The sequence below is a fragment of the Camelus bactrianus genome, chromosome 3 (assembly GCF_048773025.1).
Source record: "Camelus bactrianus isolate YW-2024 breed Bactrian camel chromosome 3, ASM4877302v1, whole genome shotgun sequence".
In the NCBI taxonomy this organism is placed as follows: domain Eukaryota; kingdom Metazoa; phylum Chordata; class Mammalia; order Artiodactyla; family Camelidae; genus Camelus; species Camelus bactrianus.
Window position 1 is genome coordinate 109,082,311 of NC_133541.1, and position 22,788 is coordinate 109,105,098.

Here is a 22,788-nt window from a genome sequence, read left to right on the forward strand (position 1 = left end):
CGGGCGGGCAGCTGCCTGAAGGCGATTGGCGTGTCTGCCTCCTTCCGGCCGGGGCGGGGCCTCTGGACACCAGCCGCGTCTGAGGGAGGCGGTGGGAGGGACGCAGGGCTCGTCTGCCTTGCCTGTTGGCCACGTTTAGGACGGCTGCTCCATGCCAGGCTTAGACAAGGGGCTGGGAATACGGGAACCTGTGGTGAACTGGACAGACCCCGTCCCTCCCTAAAGGGACAATCTCATTTATTCGCTCAGTCAATATTTATTGATTACCAGCCATGGGCCGGCACTGTACTAGGCATCCAGGGTGCAGTAGTGGAAAGATACAGCCTAGTAGGGAGCCAGGGACGCAGGCAATGATAATGCAGTGTTAAAAGAGCTGTGTCATGGGAGCATAGAAAGGATCTCTAACTCAGAACGGAGGGAGTGGGGGCGGTTCATGAAGAGAGGAGGAAATTAAAGGGGGAAAGTACTCATTCATCTGAAGACGGAATAGGGGCTATTTGGGAAGGAGGGAGGCAGAGGGAATAGCATGCAAGAGTTGAAAGACACGAGAGGGTATTGCTGGGGAGGCAGAGATATTAAGACTGAGAGGCAGGCACAGAGAGAGATGGAGAAATGAAGCTACACTTGAGACCCACGGCCATGAGTGAAGGCAAAAGGAGGCAGAGATGCTCTAGGACACTTAGAAAAACAGGCATACCAAGATGCAGAACTTCAGACACACACACACACACACACACACACAGTACCAGGATGGTTCTGTCCTTGGAATATCCAAGGACTTTTTTGGGGTGGTGGGGGGGTCCGTCTTAGTAGTTTGAAAAGTCTTTCGTCAAAGAAAAGAAAAAAATCTCTCGTCAATAGAACTACTTGGGAAGCTTACTAAAAACTCAGATTTTTAGCTTCTCCCTAGATGCGCTGTCCCCTAATATCCAGGTATACTTTTAGTCCCCCTCCTCCTCCTAGTTTGGAGAACCACTCATTGAAGAAAACTATAGTCTTAATACATGGAATCCTTTTGAGAAAGTGTGCTGGTTGTTGATTTACTGTCTCTTAGCTCCAATTCATCCTTTGTGCCTGCTTGTGAAAATCTTGACCTTTGAAACAATGTTTTTCCTTTGCCTGATGGCAGGATGGTAAACTTTGCCAGTAAAGGCTCTGGAGAGACACTGGAGGAGGAAAGGTTTTCCTTTCGGATTCCAGCATGCTCACTCTCCCGGCTCTTGCAGTACCTGTGATTGGCCTCTGCGCCCTTCTGAGGACAGCTTCCCTGACACGAGGCCAGGTATACAGGGACCAGCACCCAGCACCTTCTCCCAATACCTGCCCAGCTTACATGCTTTCATAGCACAGTAAGTCCAGTGAGATGATTCTCTGTGAGCAGCTTTCTCCAGCATCCTAGAGGGCAGTTTTCCAGCCTAGAGGATGAATTTCTAGCAAGTTCCACCAGCATGGCACCATAGCCACTCCCCTGCCATTCAGTAAGCCACAAGGCTTGGATCTTGGCCTGGGTGTGTGAGGTGCAGGATTCTTCTTTGGCCACTCCATTTTACTATTTAATGCTGTCAGCAGTGGCTGCTCCCCGTATCTGCTACTCCTATATTCTTGAGTTCTCTTTACTTCATACTAATCCCTCATTACTATAGCCCCGTTACAGCCTTTAAATTCTCCTTATTCAAATTATGGTGTGGTTTCTCTCTCCTGTTTGGACCCAGACTGATTCAGGAAGTGACGAGTTGCCTACTTCAATTTAGAGAAGAGGATCGTGATTCCACCCTTGGCCCAAGTTCAAGGAAAACAAAATAGAAGGGTTAAGTCTAGGTGTGGACCAGTCGTGGACTCACACTGGCCCTGGATGACTAGGCCCACCAGCATGGTGAGTGGAAGGGGCATGGATATTACAGCCCATCTCTACCTGCACAGGCTGCCATGAGAAAGTATCATTGACTGGGTGACTTAAGCAACAGAAAGTTATTTCTCACATTTCTCATGGTTCTAGAGACAGAAGTCCAAGATCACGGTGCCAGCTGATTTGGTTTCTGGTGAGAGTTCTCTTCCTGGCTGGCAGATAGCTGCCTTCTTGCTGTGTTCTCCCAGGGTAGAGCCAGCTAGCTCTGGTATCTCCTTCTCCTCTTATAAAGAGCACCAGCTCTATCGAATTAGAGCCCCATTCTTAAGACCTCATTTAACCATTATCACTTCCTCATAGGCCCTGTCTCCAAACGCAGTCACATTGGGGGTTTAGGGTGTCAACCATGAATTTTGGGGGAAACACATTTCAGTCCACAGCAGAGCCGTGTAGACCAGAGTTTGAATCTTAGCCCTATCATTTGCCAGCTGTATAACCTTGGACAGATAACTTTACCTCTCTAAGCCTCTACAGCCTCAATTATAAAAGGGGATAGATAAGATAACTGTACAGTTTTTTATCTGAACCTTTAGAGGGTGAAAGAGGATGCCATTAATAATGATGCCGAGACAATGGGCATATACCATGACTGTTCCAGGGCTTAGAGTTCCCTCAAAGAAACCCACTCTGAAGTATTGTTTGGAGGAATAAATAAGGTAACGTATGCAAACTCCCTAGCATATTGCTTGGCACAAGGTAGGCATCAAAAAATATTAGAAGTCTTCTAATTTGCTAGGATCTCTGCTGGCCCCCTGACACGGGGTCTCCCCCTACTGGCAAAATGCACACGTTAACCCTCCACCCCATCCCTACCTGCCAGGCACTTTCTAAATTAGGGAGGCGCGGAGGGAGAGAGAGAGACCAGTGAAGGTAGCCCTGGAAACATCTGTACACTGGAGCTGCGGAAAGCAAGATCACTGCGGGGGGCAGAGGAGGAGTAAAGGAAAGGCAGAGGAAGAGAGACTAGCTCAGAGAATTGAGGAGGAGTGGGTTAAGCAGAGAGAGCACACTTTAACGAGAAGCAGCATTATGAAAACTCATTAGAGATAACAAATGAGTACCTATCAAAGAAGAGAGGGAAATGTACAGGATTATAGTTCCTATATATGAATGTATACATCGATTCCATTTATTGACATAAAAATAAGCCTGAAATGAACTACAGCAAATGTTACTAGAAGTTATCTTGGTGGGTTGCAGGATTACAGGCAAAATCCCAGCATATTGTTTTTAAAATTTCAAATAGCACAGAAGGATACACAGGGAAAAAGTCAGTCTCCATCCTACCCTAATCCCCCTTTTTAAACAAAAGACATACTATACACAGTTTTGCACCCTGCTTTTCTCACTTTACAAAATATCTTAGAGATTATTCTTTAGTAGTACAGATCAATCACCTTCGTTCTTTTTGTTTTTTAATCTATTTTTTAGTTGAAGTAGAGTTGATTTACAATATTGTTAGTTTCAGGTATACAGCAAAGTGATTCAGGTATGTATATATCCTAATACATATGTTCCTTGTTTTAGTCTTTTCCATTCTAGTTTATTATAAGATATTGAATACAGTTCCCTGTGCTATACAGTAAATCCTCATTGTTTATCTATTTTATATATGGTAGTGGGCATCCATTAATCCCATACTCCCGGTTTATCCCTCCCCTACCTTCATTCTTTTTAGCACTACGTTGTGTTCTATTATTCAGTTGTACTTATTTATAACTTATTTAACCAGTCCCTATGGCAGAAACCTTTGGTTGGTTGATCCAGGACTCATTTCCAGTCTTTTTACTCTAGTTACTGTAGAGGCTGGAATCCCTGAATACTTGCTTTCCCATCTTCTCTTGCAGCCAAATATGCCCATACGATATGACTTAGGCCAATAAATCAAAAGCAGGAGTCCGCTGGGAGGCTTCTCGAAAGGCTCTCGCTTTCCTTATAAAGGGAACAGATATTACTCCTTTCCCCTCCCCGCCTAGAATGCTGGTATGATGTCTAGAGCAACCAGGAGGGAAATGCCAAGAGCATCACAGAGATGCTGGTTCTGACTGTGTGCTTGCTGAACCGGTGCCACCCTCAGCTTGCCTCCAGACTTGTCAGGTCAGAAATGCAAGCCCACCTTTTATTTCAGCTACTGCTACTCAGACTTCCTGTTTGTTACTTGCCACTGACACATTCCTGATACAGTTTCCCACCAATGGACTTATAGGTTGCTTCCAATCTGTTAATGCTGAAAACGATGATGTACAGACAATCCATACACACACATCTTTGCTTAACATTTTGTGTAGAATAAATTCCTACATGTGGGATGGGTGTTCATTTTAAATTTTGATATAGCCAGATTGCCTCTCAGAGAAGTTTTATCAGCTACACTTTCCTCTCTCCAGACCTCTGTGTATTATTCTTACTTGCTCCAATATTTAGGTGAGTTTTGTTTTCTTTTTAAATCTTTTCTTTGTCATTCCTTCTATAACGAATATGTATGAAAAGAATCATGGGGAAACATTTTTAAAAAGCAGAGTGCAGGAATTCCAAGTTCCAGACTGCCCAGCAGTCTCATTACTAGCCTTGACAGCCTGGGTAAGTGATTTCATCACTAAACCAGCAGGCCTGGGAAATGGGCCCTTTCTGGCTGTTGTTACGAGGATAGGATTGTATAGACTATGGTCATGTGTAGTGGTGGGTTCTCAGACAGTGCCTGGTACCTTCCTCCAGGGATACCGTACCTCTGGACCCCACCTACTGGAGTGACCCTTTGGTGGATGCTGGGGTTAAGCTTTGCAAAGAAAGGCCTTTATAGCTGCTGCCTACTCCCGCCAGGAGACCAAGTGTCTATTTTCTGTGTTATAATCCAGGTATGCAGTAGCTGCTTCACTGCTTTATCCACTGAGGAACCCTTAGCCTAGGATCAAAGGCTAGGGCTTAAAGGACCTTCAGAGAAACCTAGGCATGAGAAGAGAGGGCTGCAAAGCCAAGGGAGCTTGGGCTGCAGGCTTGGGAGAGAGAGCAGAGCATCCAGCAGAGTTGCAAATTGGTGGATCTGGCCTGTAGACATACCTTATTCAGGTCCTAAAGGGTTCAAAATATTTTTGGAGTAGTTGACCACATGTAAGAATGCTGAGTGTGGTTGTACAACATTGTGAATGTACTTTGTGCCACTGAATTGTGTACTTCACAATGGTTAGAGTGGTAAATTTTACGCTCTGTATATTTTACCACAATTAAAAAAAATCTCTTTGTAGAATGGCATGTAAAATTTGTTGCTTCTTTTTTTTTACAAGAACTAAAAAAAGCATTTAAAAAATTAAAATTCCAAATAAAGTTGACAAAAGGAATGAACTCAGTTATAGTCCACTTAGAAAGAATACTTCATTGCATTTTTTTAAGTGGGAGCAAAACATTTTTATATCGCTAATAAAATGTTTTAAAAAAAAACACTGAGTGATGTCCTATGATGACCCTGGTTTTGATTATCTCCTGAAAAACTGGAAGATCTGGAAACCCATCTGTAATTGGCAGGATAGGCCAGGTAATGCTGTGGTAACAAATAGTCCCCAGGCCTAAATGGCTTCAAACAACAGGTTTCTGTCTCCCTCATGCCATATGCCCATCACAGGTTGGCCATCTTAGAGGAATGGCTCTGTGCAAACTGTTTTTGTCCAGGGATCCAGGTCAAGGGAGATTATCCATAGGGGGCAACAACGAATTTTGGGGGAGGGGTGGGGAGGGAAGACCTCAGCAAATAATCACCAGCTCCAAAGACTGCCTGGAGATCTGTGTCACTTCTGCTTGTGTCGTTTTGGTCAAAGCAGAGCACATGGTCATGTGTATCTTTAAAGGAGGCAGGAAGGTATAACCCTGCCAGGCACCTGGAGAAGGACAAACAGCAATGTCAGAAAACAACACTAGTGACTGCCTGGGACTCTTTAGACAAGACATGAGCTCTTTGGGCCACCACTGTCCCCAGCCCACCTTAGCGGACTCCCAGCACTGCATCAAAAAGTCAGAGGATGTCTGTCCATCCTCATGCTCCTTTATTCTCTACCAGACAACTGTAGGCTTCCAAGATTTAAAGCTGTGTTCAGTGAGACAGTCCAGACAAACCTGTGTTCAATTCTTGACTGTTCTGGACAGTTAACCTTCCAAACCTCGGTTTCTTTCCCTGTAAAATAAAGATAATAATTAGACCTACCTTCATAGTGCTGTTGTGAGAAATAAGACAAGGCTCACAAAATACTCAGGTCAGTGCCTGGTACCTAAAAGCACTCAGAAGCTACTCTGAGGGTTCCGACAAGTTATTATTTAAATCATGTAATAAACGAAAAGTTTCTTAATGTAACAAAAACTTTAAAATAATACAAAGTAAAAGTCTCCTTCAAACCCTTCTGGCACTGTCTTCCACGGAGGTAGTAATTACTGTCAGATTGCTGTCCATCTTTCCCGATACTTCCCTATGCATTTACAAACACTGATAAACACATGCAAATAATAGGTGTTGGTATTTTTTAAGCATATATGACATACTGTAGATAATTTGCAAGATGCTTTTTTAAATTAATATGCTTTGGGTATTTATACTATATAATATTATAATGTATACTTTAAAAATGTGAACATATGGGTATATAAATACACACATATATACCCATATAAACTAGCTTAAGCTTTAAAATTACTACATAAAATGCTCTAGTATGGATATACTATTGTAAATTTAGATATTCTTTTATTAATGTTTAGATTACTCTTCAGTATTACAAACAATGCTATAAAGAACCTCTTTGCTCACTGTATGCATGTGGGAGTGGATATAAAAAAGTAGAATTTCTGGGTCATAGGGTGTATGGATTTTAATTTTAACAGATGCTTTCAAATAGCCCTCAGAATGGCTATGCCAGCTTATATTCTCTACTAGTAGTATATGAGAATATTTTTCCACACCCCTGTCTCTCCCTCCCTCCCTCTTTCTTTCTCTCTCTCTCTCTCTCTCTCTCTCCCTCTCTCTCTCTCTCTCTCTCTCTCTCTCTCTCTATATATATATATATATATATATATTTTTTTTTTTTTACGAAAGGGGACGGTGGTTGCTGCACAGTTCAGGAATCGAACCTGAGGCCTCCCAGGTGGCAGGTGAGATTCTACCATTGAACCACCCGTGAACCAACATTTGATTTTAGCAAATTATCATTTTCACAATTTGATGAGTGAACAGTTATTTAACTTCTTTTTGACTCGGTCTCCTTGTGTTGAACTGAGCAGTTTGAGGATTAGATGCCCTATCATATATATTTTTTTACTGTTCCTTTCTTCCTTATTTGGCTTTGGGTTTAGAATGATATTAATCTGAATTTGAATACCAGCTATGCCACTTTTAAGCTTCATGACCTTGGGCCAGTCATTTAACCTTTCTGAGCCATGGTTTCTACTGCTGTAAAACTGAGTTAATACTTTGCAGAGTTTGTGTGAAGAGGGACTCACACACTTTGCATAGAGCACCATGCCTATCACGTAGTAGGTGCTTGGTACTTGCAATGTTATTTGAACTTCAAGTTTCTGTCCCTCTTCTAAGCCACAGGAAGGGAAGACGCCTAGGTCTGTAGGTAGTACCAGAGTGTGCTCTTTCGCAAAGAGCTTTGGCTGCAGATTACCAGGATTTGCTATGGATTCCAGAACTCTCAAACTGCCTGGAAAGCTGTCTATGCAGCAATACCTAGTGCCATGCCTGAGAAAAGGAAAGAAAATCCCAGCCTCTCAGGTTTTCTGAGGAGGGCGTCCGTGCCCTTTTCTCTACTTGGGCTGTATTGTCTTTCCCTGGGCAGTACTGATGAGTGGGTAAAAGAACATAGACTGGAAGTGAGAGAGTCCTAGTTTCTAGCCCTCACTGTGTGACCTTGGACAAGTTGCTTAACATCTCTGAGCCTGTTTCTGAGACATGGGGAATAGTGTTGTTGTGAATGTTAAATGAGATGATCTTTGTAGAGAACGTTAGCAAGGTGCCTGGCTTACGATCAGAGTATGAAGAGGTGATGTATTTGCAGACAGTCAATGCTGCAGGAGGGAGGGATCCAATTAGGCATGCATTTCTAAGCCAGAAAAAGGTCTCTTTGGATCTTTGTATGATTTTTGTAAGGTAAAGAGCTAAAGAAAAGAGGTTAGCAGTCTTGGAGGGAGGCAGATTAAAACTCTGATGCCTCATTTTTAAAACCCCTCGTAAAGGAGTAATGTGTATCCCATCCTGTTTGTTTTCAGATCAAAGTTTCCATGTGCGTGGTTCCTCATATCACTATTAAAAGCTATACTTGACATTAAATTTTTGAAAAATACATGCACATATTTAAAGAAATTATACACTACTAAAGGGTAATGTGAATGAATGAAAACTAAGCCTTTCTCCTACCCTGGCCCAATTTCACGTCCCTGTTAGCAGTCATTAACAGCAATCATTAATAGTTTCTCCTTCCAAATATAACCTGTGCATATACAGCAGAACCATACAGGAATGTGCATACATAACTATGACAATACAGTATATCTTAATAAAAATAATCGCCCTATGATGTCCCTCCTTTTTCATTTTTCCCATCTTCATTTATTGATATCCCTTGGAGATCTTTATAACCATACACATAGATCCACCTCATTTTCTCTATGGTTGCATGACAGTCCACTGTAAGAGTGTCTTGTATGGTAGCATTGTAATCACCCAGTCCTATAGCTGGACATTTGGGTTACTTCCTGTCTCTACTACAGGTTGTGCTACAATGAATATTATTACACTGGGTTTTTGTTCATAGGTAGGAGTTTAACAGTTAAAGATACATATAAGCATATATTTGTAATCACCGTTTCCGAATGATTAGCTGTGTTTGGGAAACACTCATTCAGATGATATTTTTAGGATCATTCCTTATGTGTCACACCATCTTTGCACTCTCCCCACAAAACTGTATTTCCTGGGGTCTTGCCCATACTTCTTTCCACCCTGATTTTCAGAGCTTTGGGGAGACCTGGCAGAAAGAGAAGGGTAAAGTAGTATACTGGAGGGGTTTGCAGATTTGGTTGGCAGTAGAAAGACCCATAGAAGGTCAGGGACTCTGCCTTAGGTAACTCGACCAGGGTTTCTCACCACTGGTACTATTGACTTTTTGGCCTGCCTGGTCATGGGGGCTCTCCTGTGAGTCCCCGGCCTCCATCCACAAGCCCGTAGCCCCTCTACCAGGTTGTGAAAAGATCACGTGTCTCCTAGGGGCAAAATCTCCACCTCCCCAACCTTGAGAGCCAATGTTTCAGACTATTCCATGGTGGTAAATTACTCACTGAACATTGTCTAAATATCTAGCATCTTGGTCCCCAGGGTTTGTGATCTGAGTGGGGAAACGACTGCAAGCAGATAGGTTAGGGAGTTTCTGGAGAAAGAGAACCAGGAATGGCTTTTTTCACACGAGAGAACCCATTTTTGACCTAAGCCATTTTGTGATCTAAGCCTGGCTACGATGCTTGCCCTTGAACAGGTCAGTGATCTTAAGGGAACAAAGGAATGCAGGAACACAAAGAAGGCAGTCAAAAAGTAGTACTGTGACAGAGTAGAGTCCTAGTTCCTCGTCAAAGGATATACATAATACTATATTTTTGAATTCTGCAGGAACTAAGGCCCCCACCCAGGTGGAGGATGAATGATGATGTTGACCTTCCTGACTGACTACAGTCAACTAAGACTGGGGCTCTATCAACCTTTGCCCCGATTCTACGCTGAATTCTCCTCTGCTCAAGCCCTTTCATGAATGTGCAAGTACCCTTAGCCTAAAACTTCCCGTTTTGCTGTTCGGGGAGACACTGCTTTGAGAAAAGATCTCTGGTGTTCTCTTTACATGCTGCAAGTAATCTTTCCTTCTCCCGCGTTGGCTTGGTTGTGTCTTTTGGCTAGATACCCACCAAGAGGTGAACCGTTTTCATGTAACATGACCACAGGAGGATGCCAACTTGCTCTCTCCTGTGGAAGACAGTCAACAGCCACCTGAGGGATCCTGTCCCCATTCGCCCTCTGATCATCCATTTCCTCTTCCTTCTTTTCTTCCTGCCTCTCATTACACAACACAGTACATGAACACAGTCTCATTGTAACACTTTCAGATAATGCATTAACTTTATCACTCCCAACCGGGGGGAATCCCGAGGGGGGAATGACTGTGTTTTAAATTTAGAACTTTTCCTATGCACTCACATACCCATTTTAACATATAGAAATCAGGATTTTTGTTTTTTGTTTTTAACATAAATAGGAATTCGCTATATGTTTTTGTTGAACTTGATTTTTTTAAGTTAACAACTCAATTAACAACTGGAAACTGGCCCATTACCTATATAGTTCCACCTCATTCTTTTTAAACTGCTGCATAGTATTCTATACTATGTGCATATCACCAGTTAAATCAGTTTGCAAATTGATAAGCAATTATGTTTTCAGTTTTAAAAAAATTTCTAACAAAGCTAACAATGCTGTAATACATACAGTACGTGCCTCTTGGTAAAGAAATGTAGCTATCAAGGAAGCAGGGGGCTATACACAATTTTAACAGAAATTGCCAAACAACTTTACAAAAAAGAGCTGTATCACTTAAAATTCCCTCCAAATGTGATTAAGACTACCAAGCTGTGCATTTGAAGGTTTGCCAATCTGCTCTTATTAGCTTTTCAATTTGGAAAGTCATCTTGTAAAATGCAAATTTTTTAGTTGACCCTTTAAGAAACCTTTCAGGGGCTCTCCACCGCCCTCAGAATAAAGTCCAAATTGCTTAGCGTTGCTAACAGGATCGTACAGGTTCTTTACTCCGGAAAACCTTTAGCGGCTTCTCTCCTCTGAGCCGGGTTCCCTCTGGTGCCCTCATAGCCCCAAACCCTCGTTCCGCAGTTTTGAGAGGTCTCAGCACAGCGCCCAGGTTTGTTGCATGAGTGACAGCGGGCAGGGACAGCGTCTTGATCATGACCCCAGCCCCTGGAGCTCAATAAATGCTGAAAAAGCGAGTGCCATACGGGAGTGAGGCGGGAGTGAGGCTGGGGTGAGGGGTTGGGGGTAGCGGAGAGGGACGCTCCCACTTCGCTCCTGGGGACGCACCGGGGTCGCACCAGGATGTTGCCTGCGCCCCTTCGCCCCCAACAGAGGGGCTCCACGTGCTTCATCCCCAAACCTGTAAAATTTAACCAGAGCCCCTCCTGCAGGGTCACATGCCTGGAAAGAGAAGGAATCGAGGCTTGTCCCTGTATTTCCATATCAAATGCTCGTGGTGACCAACAGAGGGCCCAAGGAAACCCTAAGAGACGTGAACCGGACCAGGCTGGAGCGCCCCTTAGCCCCTGAACTGTTTCGGGAAAGCTTTGGGGTGTCCATATAGGAGTTTGACAAGCTCCATTTTTTAAGGTGGGATGACTTGAAGAAATAAGCCCCCGCACCCACAGCACTTAGAAATCTGCATGACAATGGTGGTGACGCACAGGCTGCTGCAAGAAGGCCCAAGCCGATGGGAGAATTTACAAACTACGGTTCCTAGGTGAACACCCACGAGCCGACCTGCAGAGCACTTGCCGAGAAGAGCAGGCTACAAATTGGTATTCTCAAACTCAACACTTCACGTGCGACCCTTTTACAATATCTCAGGTACACAGCGGGAGTCACTTTCTCCTGTGGCTTTCCTCGAACAGTTGTCCAACAATAGTGCTGACTAATCGTGAGAGCCAGCAAGTGCCCTTAGGCGGCCGCACGCTAATTGAAAAAAGTTGGAATAAGAAGGAAAAAAAAAAAAAAAAACCCGAGCAACGGGAAACTGCCAACTGGTTCTCCTGGTACCAAACTGTGCGGGAAAAGGCGGGAGAGGGGGCCTCAGGGGCCGCACCCAACAAGGGAAGAAAAGAAAGGAAAATGGACAGAAACCCGGGCCAGGAGTGCCTCAGAACCGCCCCAGAGGGCACGGCGGCCGGGGCGCTTGGTCCCCTCGGTACAGTCCAACCCCAGCGTCAATCAGCTCTTCCCGCGTTGCGATTGGCCGGGGGATCCCTTGGCCACCCTGGCGCCCACCTCCTAGCTGCTTGGGGTTTACTTCCCCAAAGTACACGGGCCCCACCTTGTGGAGCAACCGCTCCTGCCTGGAAAACGGATCTCCGCCCAGAGGAAGACGTTTTAACGAATGGGAGCGGTTCCATGCACTTATTGGCTACTGTGGATATCGGTCAAAGAACTTCCCACCTTCCTTCCTACAGTACCTTTTGTTATTGGTCTCCCTACCTGCCAATCCGTTACTAGGGAAACGAGCTCCTCACAGTCTCATAGGCATGAGTCAAAGCCAATCAAGAGCCACGCCTTCATCCTGAGTCAGTACCCAATTGCTGCTCGAAGAGTCCAGAGGACGCAGTCGGGATTGGCCACCAGTATGCCCGACCTGGCCGCAACAAGTTAGGCTGAATCGTCGTTATATAGCCCGGCGACGGAGCACGCGTGTGTGCGGACGCGTTTGCGTGAGGGGTTTCTACCTTCTCCCGTGCCGTGGAGCAGCGCTTGTTCCTCTCCCGCTCAGCCGTGCAGGTACGCCGGGGTGTGGGCGAGGTTGGGCGGCCCCGGGACGACGACGAGCTGGGGCGGTGGTGAGGGCGGAGAAGTCCGAGCGGTGACCGTACGAGGCGCGCCCCCCCTCCCCGCCCAACGGCCGCAGGCGCGCGCGGCGGGCGCACGGGCGCGCGGAGGCTCTGCGCCCCCCGCCCCCCATCCCGGCCGGCGCGCGGGGCCATGTCCGCCGCGTGCGCGTGCCGCGCCCAACGGCCACGCGGGGCGAGAGCGAGCCGCGGCCGCCGCCCGGGCCCAGGGTGATCTCGGGGGCTTGGGGCCCCGCGCGGCTGCTCGCCAGCTTTTCCGGCCCCCCCCTTCCTCCCGCCAGGGGCCAGCCAAGATCTTCCTCCCCTGTCGGGTGCTCCAGGTTAGCCCAAACCAGAGGAGGCTTTTATTGGGGTGAGGGGTGGGGAGGACGTGAAAGTGGACTGAGAATTTCTCCACTCGGGAAGAAGTGCTGCTCCTAGGTTTCACAGGGAGTAAAAGGGGAGCAGCGAGGTCATGGGTTTGGAGTGATGGTAATAATTAACATTTTTCTAAGCCCTCGCTGTGTGCCAGGCACTGTGCTGAGCGACTTGAGTGCCTCTCCTTTCCTCCTCCAACGCCCCGGTAAGGTAGGTACGGTTATTCCCTCTTACAGCGGACTCGAAGGCCCAGAGGTGGAGTGACATGGTCAAAGGCACACACATCTTAAGGGCAGGTATTTGTTTGAACCCAGGTCACTTGACTCCTAGTCCCCGAGCCTGTTTTATTTTTTGTTCCAGCGCCCTGTGCGGCTCTAGGGCACCTTCGCCCCCAAGAGCACTAGTCTCGGGGGACAGTATTAACCTTGGAAGACTGACTGCGCGGCGTTCGTACTTGGGACTAGTTGTGGGCTTCCAGGGAGACGAGAGCTGGTCGTGCGATTATAACAAAGGCGAAGAAATCGTTAGGGCTTCCTTTCTACAGGTATTCCTACAGAGAGCTGATGGATGGGCTTTCCTGAAACCTTCTGGGAAAAGTATACAGTAAAATGATTAAGCGTAAGTGAACCTGCACAGTGTTCCTCGTCAAATTGGAAACTTAGAGCCTGATGATGGGAAATTCCCGCCAGCAGGAAGTCAGGCTCTGATACTGGATCTTGAATCTTTTTTCTTCTTCTTTTTGATTAGAGTAGACTTTTGAGAGAGACCTTCAAGAAAATAGTTCAACTTCCTCGTTTTACAGTTGAAGAAAATAAGGTTGCATAGCGATGGTTTCGTATCTGGCAACATGTATAAGTTAAAATTTGAAATTGGAGTAGAAAGCATGGTGCCCAGTTATAGTATAAATTTGACTCCCTGGAGCCTAAGCTAGGTGAATTACGGGTGCTTGAGATGGGCTCGGAAGTCTTAACCATTGTAGAGTTGGGATCTTCTCTGGATGTCTACATAGATACATTTAGCATTTGTATATGCTCCTGTTACATGCAAACGTGGAATACACCTTCCAAGACTTGAGTTTAAGTATTTCTAGTTAGTTATACTTGAGATTTTTAAAGGTTTAATGAAATAATAAATGTTCCTGTGTTGCAGAGCTGTATCATTACTTTGCATCACAAGTGTCTCTATTTGAGCTCAGATGGCAGTGAAAGTTTTGGGGCTAGCTCTCTGAATTAACTTTGATTGGAATGGCTTTCAGCCTTTTTTCTTTCTTTTTTTTTTAAAGAAATTTATTTTATGTATACAGATACTTTTTAGGTTTGGTCTTTAAGAATTTTTTTGCAGCCAGAGGGAACACATAATTTACATCCTTGTAAGTAAATTAAAAAGGTATGAGGAAGCTTAATACTTGCGTTTCCATTTACCCAGTAATTTCCATATTTCTTAACAGAAAGTAGCTGCAGATAAAAGATAAAAATATTTTTTGGAAAAATTCTTTGTTGGTGTTACCATGAATAACAAATTACTTTAGAATATAACATTGTTTTCCTTGGAACTTGCCTTCCTGTGGCAGTTCCAGTTACCTGTGTTTAGATACCAGTTAAGTATTGAATTAGCATTTTAAGTTAAATGTTAAAATGCTGATTTTATGACCTACATTTAAACTGTTAAGTTTGAGTCCAACTAATTATTCCTTGAGGTAAAATATATCAGAATGAAAGTTCCTTATGCATTGAGGGAAGTTTAGTTTCCCCTTAAGATATTTTAAAAACTACTGTTCTTGGCTTCAAGCTAGTGATTATCAGTTGGATAGGAATGTGAAAACTGGTTTTTCACAGATTGGTAGCCCAGTTGATCTCTTATGCATTCATTTATCAAGAACAAATGAAATGAAGCAAATAGTGATAATATAAGGTTTGTCTGCCACCCACCCAAGCTAAGAATTACTTTTGTTGTTAAGTCCTTTCAGTCTCAGCTTTTGTATCTTCTAACTGGTAGAAAAGTAGGCAGTTCTTTGTTCTTTATTTAACTCACTTTGGTTGGCTGTTCTCAGCTGACAGTCTGTTAAAGGAACATCAGGAGATTTGGTAATGTTTGTTGGTGACCTACTTTGCAGCAGTTTTTTGTAATTTACATTATTTTTCATTTTTACTTTAAGTTGTTTTAGTATTTCACCTGGAAAGTAGAGAGCAGAGATTAGTTTCAAATTTTTATAGGTTTGTGAATTGTGTGTGGTTCTTAGGATGGATGGGACAATTTTAAAAGATGACATTTAGTATAAAGCCTGAATGTGTGTCCTAAACCAATGTTTCTTTTTCTTTTTGCCAGTTTAATAAAATTACCTTCTTGATCTTTAAACATTTTGTCATTGGATTTTTTTTTTAAATATTTTAGAATTCAAATATGCATTGCATATTCATTTAATTGTGCTTTAAGATTGCCCTGGAATCAGTATTGTTAAAATGGTCACACTGCCCAAGGCAATCTACAAATTTAATGCAATCCCTATCAAATTACCCAGGACATATTTCACAGAACTAGAACAAATCATAATAAAATTTATATGGAACCATCAAAGACCTAGAATTGCCAAAGCATTACTGAAGAGAAAGAAAGAGGTTGGAGGAAGACTGCCCTGGACAAAACTTACTGACTTTACAAAGGGAGATAATAGTTAAAATAGGTAAGTGAGAAAAGAAAAAGCTTTTTTTTCCTCTCCTGGCTAGTCAGTTTTAACAGCTAGTGGGAAAAACCTTTAGTACAATACTATCCTTCCAGCCATGGAGTTAAATTTAGATTCGGCAACTGTAATCTCACTTATAGTAGGTGATGACACTGTGGTGGTTAACTAGGTTATGTTTTTAAATCTCAGAAATCAGCTTTCTGTTTATTTTTTTTAATACTGGACACCCTGGCCTTGGTTGGAGAGATGAATTGCAAGCCAGATGATAAGAGTTAGGAATAATCTGCATATGAAGAATGGGAAGGAGGAGCTTTATAAAAGCAGAGTGTAGTTTAAAAGTTTTCTTCTAGGGTGTGGCCTTTGTAAATAAAATCAGATTTTCAGATGACTTTAAGTGATAGATTTCCAGTTCTGCCATCTGGCCAGTTTGTCATGTCGTGTTGCTTAGCTATTTAGCCTGTATGCTGTATTGCAGGTATTTGATAAAAAATAAATTATTAGAGAGGGTTCAGAGAAGAAAGCTGACTTCTTGGATGGGACACACTTCCACTTAGTAGGAATGTCTTCCCGGTGGCTACTAACTTAAGTGGCTTTGTAGCAGTGTCATTGTGTCTTTGCATGGCCTTTTATGTATTTTTAAAGTGCTTTCACACATCTTTATTTGTAAGAACTGTTGCCCTGAAACCCAAATAATTGTCTAACCTGTTTTGTAAAGCATGTGGTATACCAAGTTAGGAACATAGACAGCTATGTGGTAGAGGTTTCCTTATTCAAAAAACTTTGAGGGTTCCAGAATCTTCGAAGCCATGAGTGACACCTACCTGCCCTTCCAGGTTTTGTACACTGTGCCTCACTCATACCCAATGTTTGTGGACTCTTGAGCTTGCTCTTAGGGATTCCTGACATGTGTCCGCCTATGCTTTATGGGATCTAAAGGATGGAAAATTCATGTTTTTAAGGAATTTCATAGTTGAGGAATTTGTATTGACTATAAAGTATTTATCTTGGTGAGAAAAGACTGATTGTTGCTTATTAACCTGACTAGCTTTTAACTTTGGAAGGGATGCTAGAAACCAAAAAAGTTAGTGAATTGTTAAGTTTCCCAATTCTTGTCTTGAATTTTTTTCTTTCGAAGAAACTTGTTTTTGAGGTAATTTTCAATTTACAGAGGAGTTGTAATACATATCTTGTATATCCTTCACACAACTTCCCTAATGTTAACATCTTACAAAATCATGGTACATTTATCAAAAATAAATTAACATTGATAAAATACTGTTAACTGAAGCATTGACCTTACTTGGATTTCCTTAGTTTTTCCACTGATGTCGTTTTTCTATTCCGGGATCCAATCCAAGATACCACATTACAGTTAGACCTCATGTCTCTAGTTTCTCTCTGATCTGTGACAGTTTCTTGTACTTCTTTGTCTTTAATGACCTTGACCCTTGACCTCAATTTGGGTATACTTGGTGTTGAGTAAACTGAGGTTATGGATTATTGGGAAGAATACCACAGAGGTGACTTAACCTTCTTACCACACATGGGACACATAATGTTTCTGGTTGAATTTAACCTTGACCACTTGATTAAAGTGGTATCTACCAGGTTAGTATGTTTTTCCTTTGCATATTCTTTTTATTAGAAGCTAGTTACCAAGGGAGGAGAATATTTGAATTTGTGGACCTGTATTAAAGCTCCCACTATTGTTATTAAGCATTTGGTGGGAACACTTTGAACTTATGCAAATATTGTGTTTCTCTCAAGTTTCCCCCCTTATTGAGCATTTATTGATGGGTCTTGCTTGCCACTGTGATTGTTGTGTTCTCATGATGATCCTTTATTTCCCTTCTTCCTTCTACATCGTTTGGAATTCTTCCGTAAGAAAGATTTGTCTCTTCCCGTTATATTTTATTATTTTATTAGTCTTATTAAGACTTTATTTTCCCATATTATTAGGACTATTTACCCATTATTTATTTGTTTTTATTTTTTTAGTTATTTATATCAGCATGGGCTTATGGATATTCTTTGGGGTTGTAATCCAGTGTTTTCCTAACTTATTTTTGCTTTTTTACTTACTGTTTTATTGCTTGAAATGTTCCAGTTTTGGCTCTTGTGTCCTTTTGATGTTCCCCAAGGTTTTTTGTTGTTGGTTTTTTTTAATTAAGCATTATCTTTCTTTATCAGATACTTTAGACTCATCTTGTATTTTGCCTGTCCAAGCCCTAGAATGAACCATTTCTCCAAGGAGTTGTCAGGAAGGGTTTTGAAGGGAGGTGACAGGTGGTAAATGTGAGGAGTCTGGAGAACAGATTGAACAGTAGTAGATCCAGTGATGGTTATACTGCTCTTGCTCTGAGCACAGACACTGGTTTCAGTATCAGTTTTTCTGGTTCTGGGAAAACATTAATTTCGCTGGTAATTAAACCAAATTTCAAATGTTTGAATACTACATAGCATAACCTTTCTACAAAATTTACAACAGTTTACTATGTACTTATATTAGTACACAAAAACCCTTGCTGTTTATTTTTCCTTAGTGTTTCTGATAAATTATTAAAGTAGAGTAAAAAGACCCTTTAAATACCATTGTACTCAGAATTGACTGTTAACATTTTGCATCACTCTTAAGTTTGAATTTTTTTTCTATGCAGGTTTCCATTCCTTTCTCTTCCACTGAGACAATCTTTTGTCTTTCCGAGCTGTTTCACATGTGGGTTAAAAATTTTTTTAAATGGCTTCATTGAGATATAGCTGACATACAATAAACTGCACGTATTTTAAGTGTACAGACTGATAGCTTTTGGCATTGTTGATACCTGTGAAACTGTCACAATCAAGACAGTGAAAAGGCCTATCACCCCAGAAGTCTTCTCACACCCCTTTGCGAAATCCCCTCTACTATCCACTCACCCTCCTCTTCTGCCCCTAAGAATCCCTTATCTGCTTTCTGTCACTGAAAACCAGTTTACATTTTCTATAATTGTTATGTAAATGGATCATACAACATGTACTTTAATAAAAAAAAATTGCTGAATAGTGCTGTTCTGTAAATATACCACAATTTGTTTATCCCTTCACCAGTTGATGGATATTGGTTTGTTTCAGCTTTTCGCTATTACAAATAAAGCTTTAAGAAACTTAACTGCCTGAAAAAGTGGTTGTACCATTTTACATTTCCTACCAGCAGTGTTTTAGGGTTCCATTTCCTCAAGATCCTGGCCAGCACTGTATGGTCAGCCTTTTTTAGTTTTAGTCATGCTGACAGGTGTGTAGTGGTACCTTATTGTGGTTTTAATTTGCATTTCTATGATTACTAATGATGTTGAAGTTCATCCTTTTTCATGTGCTTATTTGGTATTCGAGTAATTTCTTAGATGAAGTGTCTCTTTTGCTCATTGCTTTGCAAATATTTATTCCAAATGTGCTTTGCCTTTTCATTTCTCTTAGTATCTTTTGCAGAGCAAAACGTTTTAATTTTGATGACATTCACATTATCAGTCTGTTCTCTTACAGATCATGTTTTTGGTGTTGAGTCTAAAAATGACTCAAGGTCATGCAGATTTTCTTTACTTGTTTTATGGTTTTAGGTTTTACCTAAAAGCATTGAGTTAAATTTTAATATACCATGAGGCCTGAATTGAAGTTCTGTTTATTTCTGTATATGGATATGCAGTTGTTCCAGCACCATTTGTTAAAAAGACTACCCTTTTTCTACTGAATTGTATGCATTTTTGTTGGAAATCAGTTGTCCATTTATGTCAGTATATTTATTCTGTTGCATGGCTCTATTTGTATATTTTTACATCCAGACTATTTTTAAAATAATATATGCATCTATGAATAATAGCTGGTATTATTTTGTATATACTAAAAACTTAAAACATTTAAAAGCTATCATACAGTACATATTTGGCAACTGACTTTGTTTTTGAGATCTAGTTCATGCCGACTTTATGACTGCTATAAATAGGGTGACTTATGTCTTGTTTCCCAGGAACAGTCCTAATTCAGTCCAGTTAACCTGGCATAATTATTGTACCACTTTTCAGTCTTTTAAATGCCTATATGATTACAGAAGTTTCCATGACGTGAATAAACCGCAGCTTAATCCATTTCCCATTTGATGGACATGTGGGTTGTTACCTGTTTTAGGTTTTAGAAATAGAGTGGCACTTAATTTCTCTGTTTACGTCTTGTGTGCAAATGAGTGAGTTTCTCTTGTGTATGTATCTGTCTTTTGACATTTTAATATTTTGGGCGATCTCCTGTGAGAACTGCTAAGTTTTAATATACATTTTGTTAGTTACTTAGTTTTATTGCCTGTGTACTTTCCTGAGAATTGCCTATTCCATTTCCTTTGTTTTTCTCTTAGGTTATTATTTTAGTGATCTGTTTGGGCATTCTGTATCCATTCTGGATACTAATCTCTTATAGTATGATGCTGTGGTTTTTAATTTACAATGGGTACTTCGAGATCTTGAGTTAAGACATTTTGCTATTTCGATTTCATTAGAAAGAGTAGGCTCTACTAGTTAAAAATTCAGGTGGATTATAGTTGGTGTTCATATGTCCCTGCTCTTGGAACATAAATGCTCAAGGCTTTTTTAGGCTCAGTTAAAAGAAGCACCTTTAACATTTCTCTGCGTTCCAGCGAAATTATTGATGTGGAATTTTTTTTTTAAGTTGCCATGCAATCTAGTAATTTGAGATTAAGTGGATATTTTGAAAGTTAAGGGAGTATTTCACAAATCAGGGTCAACTAGTGAAAAATAAATCCGTGATTATGTTAATCTGTGATGTTGACATTTCTGTGTATATTTTTTTTAGGATAGCACTCACTGATGTGTGGTTTACAAATATAGTAAGAAAAGTATAAAAATTAAATTCTTCTTGTAGGTAACTAATAACAATTCTGTTGCCTCAAACTTTGCTTTCCTATTCTGTAAAGTACGTTAGTCATGCTTTTGTTTGCTTTGATGGACCCTAAGATCATCACAAAATGATGCTGTTGGAAAGCTTACAGTATTAAGGCCAAAAGCAAATCTTTCCTAAAATTGGAAAACTTCAGAAAATATTCTGATATAATCCTTTTAAAAAACAAAGTAAATAGATGTTGTAAGACAAATTTAAAGATGAAACCAGAGCTTTTTAGGAGTTGGCTTAGCTCTTAGACCTTAGCCCTGAAAGTTGGGAGAAAGTAACCAGATGGAAACTTCCTGCACCATGAAAAAGTTGAAATTGGACCATCTATATCTGCTGCTAGTAAACACAGAGATGTTCTGTGGTCCTCAGATCTTTTGAAGTACCGAGTTTGTACTAATTAAAGTCAGAGTGGAGTAAATTTATGGAATTACAAACTAAAAGAATTTTTAAAGATCATTTCCTTTTAAGAGGTAAAATATGTAGGGTAACATACCATTAATTATTGGACCTGGTACCCTTTGCTGTGTTTTTATTTTATTCTGAAAGTAATGTATGTTCATCACAGGACATTCCAGCAATTCAGAGGTCTATACATTTTTTCTCTTTAATAGCTACATAGTATCGCATTAAAAATATTCTATATCTATTACATGAAACAATATAATTTCCTATAACACAGCTATAGTGCAACAATGAATACTTTTATTCATTATGTTTATATATGTTCTTATACCTTATGTTGTATGTATTTACACCTTATGGTTTTTATGTAGTAATTTTTGTATGGACTGTTTCATACAGAATTCCCCTTTCATCCCCCCCTCCCCCCAAGAAACCAAAAACCAACAACCAACCAGGAGTGGTCAGTGTTCTCAGTTTTTACGTTGCACCAGATTATTACTAGCTCAGGAGCACAAGCAGTGAATGGTATTAGAATTTTCCCCAGTGAGAACTTATCAAAGAAATTTGGAGGTTTCCCTTTGTTGCGTGTCAAGTACTCATTTACTGCTTTAAAATAGAATACTTGGTTTCAAAGTTCATTTGCCATACTTTACTGGTCTTGGATTTATCAGTTCGGTTAGAACTGGTAAACTGAAGGTCATGTTTACTATCTTTGCTTCAAGTATTTTTTTTTTAAGTGCTTTTTTCTTAATTTTATTTATTTAAAAAGAGCAGTAATGGGGATTGAACCTAGGACCTTGTGCATGCTGGGCACATGATTTACCACTGAGCTAGCTATGTCCACCCATCTTTTTTTTTAATGCTTTTTTTGTGTAAGCTTTTTGGGGGGAAGTAATTAGATTTATTTATTTATTTAAAAATTTTAAACATTTTAATTCTTTGCTACGCATGTGTTCTACCACTGAGCTCTATCCTCTCCTCCCCTTTTTAAAAAATTTCAGCACACTTGCTTTTAATCAAAAGTGTCTTGTATACAGATTTGATCCTCTCCATTTAGCATTAAGGGGCTTCCTTAAGTATTTTTTTCTTTTAATTCCTTAAGTATTTCTAAGTGGCCTTGTTTACTTCTTGAGGCCAAGAACTGTTCTTTCTTTCCCCTTCCCCTAATGTAGGACCTTTTCAGTATTTCTTGAAAAAAATTTTAAGGGAAATTTGAAAACGTATTTTCTGTCCCTATCATAGAGTACAGTTTTGGCATATTACGACATTCACAGTATTACAAACTTGGATATAAAATTAGTGGAAAATAAATTTCCTTTGGTGAAAGTGAGTGATTACCTTCCTCCCTCCCAGGTCCTGTTTGTTTCATCACTCATCTTTCTAGACTACAGTGATTTCAGTTTTTATCATTCTTAGGAATACTGTTTTTGAGTGATTTGTGATACATACTGCAAAAGGTTTATCCTGTCAGTCTGAAAGCTGTATTCCAAGAGAGTGATGTCCAAATTGGAATTACTTGGAATGTTCAGGGAACTTACTTTGTTTTGGGAGAGTGGCAGATATCTTTTAGAAAGTCTTCGAGTCTTCACAAGGGCATGGGGAAGGGGGAATTGCTGTTGATAATTAAAGTAATAAGACTATGTATTTAGTCTCCTATTTCTGATTTTGGTACGTGCTTCATAGTCCAACCAATAATGCATCCATTGGCATATGCTGTTATATAGGGAACAGCCAGAGTCTCCATAGATGTACAAAATTGTAAAACCTTTCCTAAAAGGACAGTGTTTCAGTATTTAATAAATGAGGGAGAATCTTAGGAACTTTTTAGCATGTCTTTTCATTGATATACATAGTTGATAATTGTCATAGTGGG

General features: G+C 41.0%; 1 protein-coding gene and 1 long non-coding RNA gene across 3 annotated transcripts in view; one reads left to right on the plus strand and one right to left on the minus strand.

Annotated features, from left to right (window-relative positions):
• Positions 1 to 2,754: 2,754 nt before the first annotated feature.
• Positions 2,755 to 12,320, minus strand: LOC123612820 (uncharacterized). Its single transcript, XR_006720095.2, has 3 exons — positions 12,183 to 12,320; positions 5,879 to 6,068; positions 2,755 to 5,775 (listed from the first exon to the last, which is right to left on the minus strand). It is a non-coding gene; the product is annotated as an uncharacterized LOC123612820 (long non-coding RNA).
• A 9-nt stretch (positions 12,321 to 12,329) lies between these two features.
• Positions 12,330 to 22,788, plus strand: part of G3BP1 (G3BP stress granule assembly factor 1) — a 34,196-nt gene continuing 23,737 nt past the window's right edge. Inside the window, exon 1 of one of the 2 annotated variants that reach the window (XM_074360955.1) lies at positions 12,330 to 12,479. The gene's annotated coding sequence lies outside the window, so the exon portion shown is untranslated. Of the gene's footprint in view, positions 12,480 to 12,843; positions 12,868 to 22,788 lie in introns of those variants that run through there. The other variant, XM_074360956.1, reaches the window with a different exon arrangement.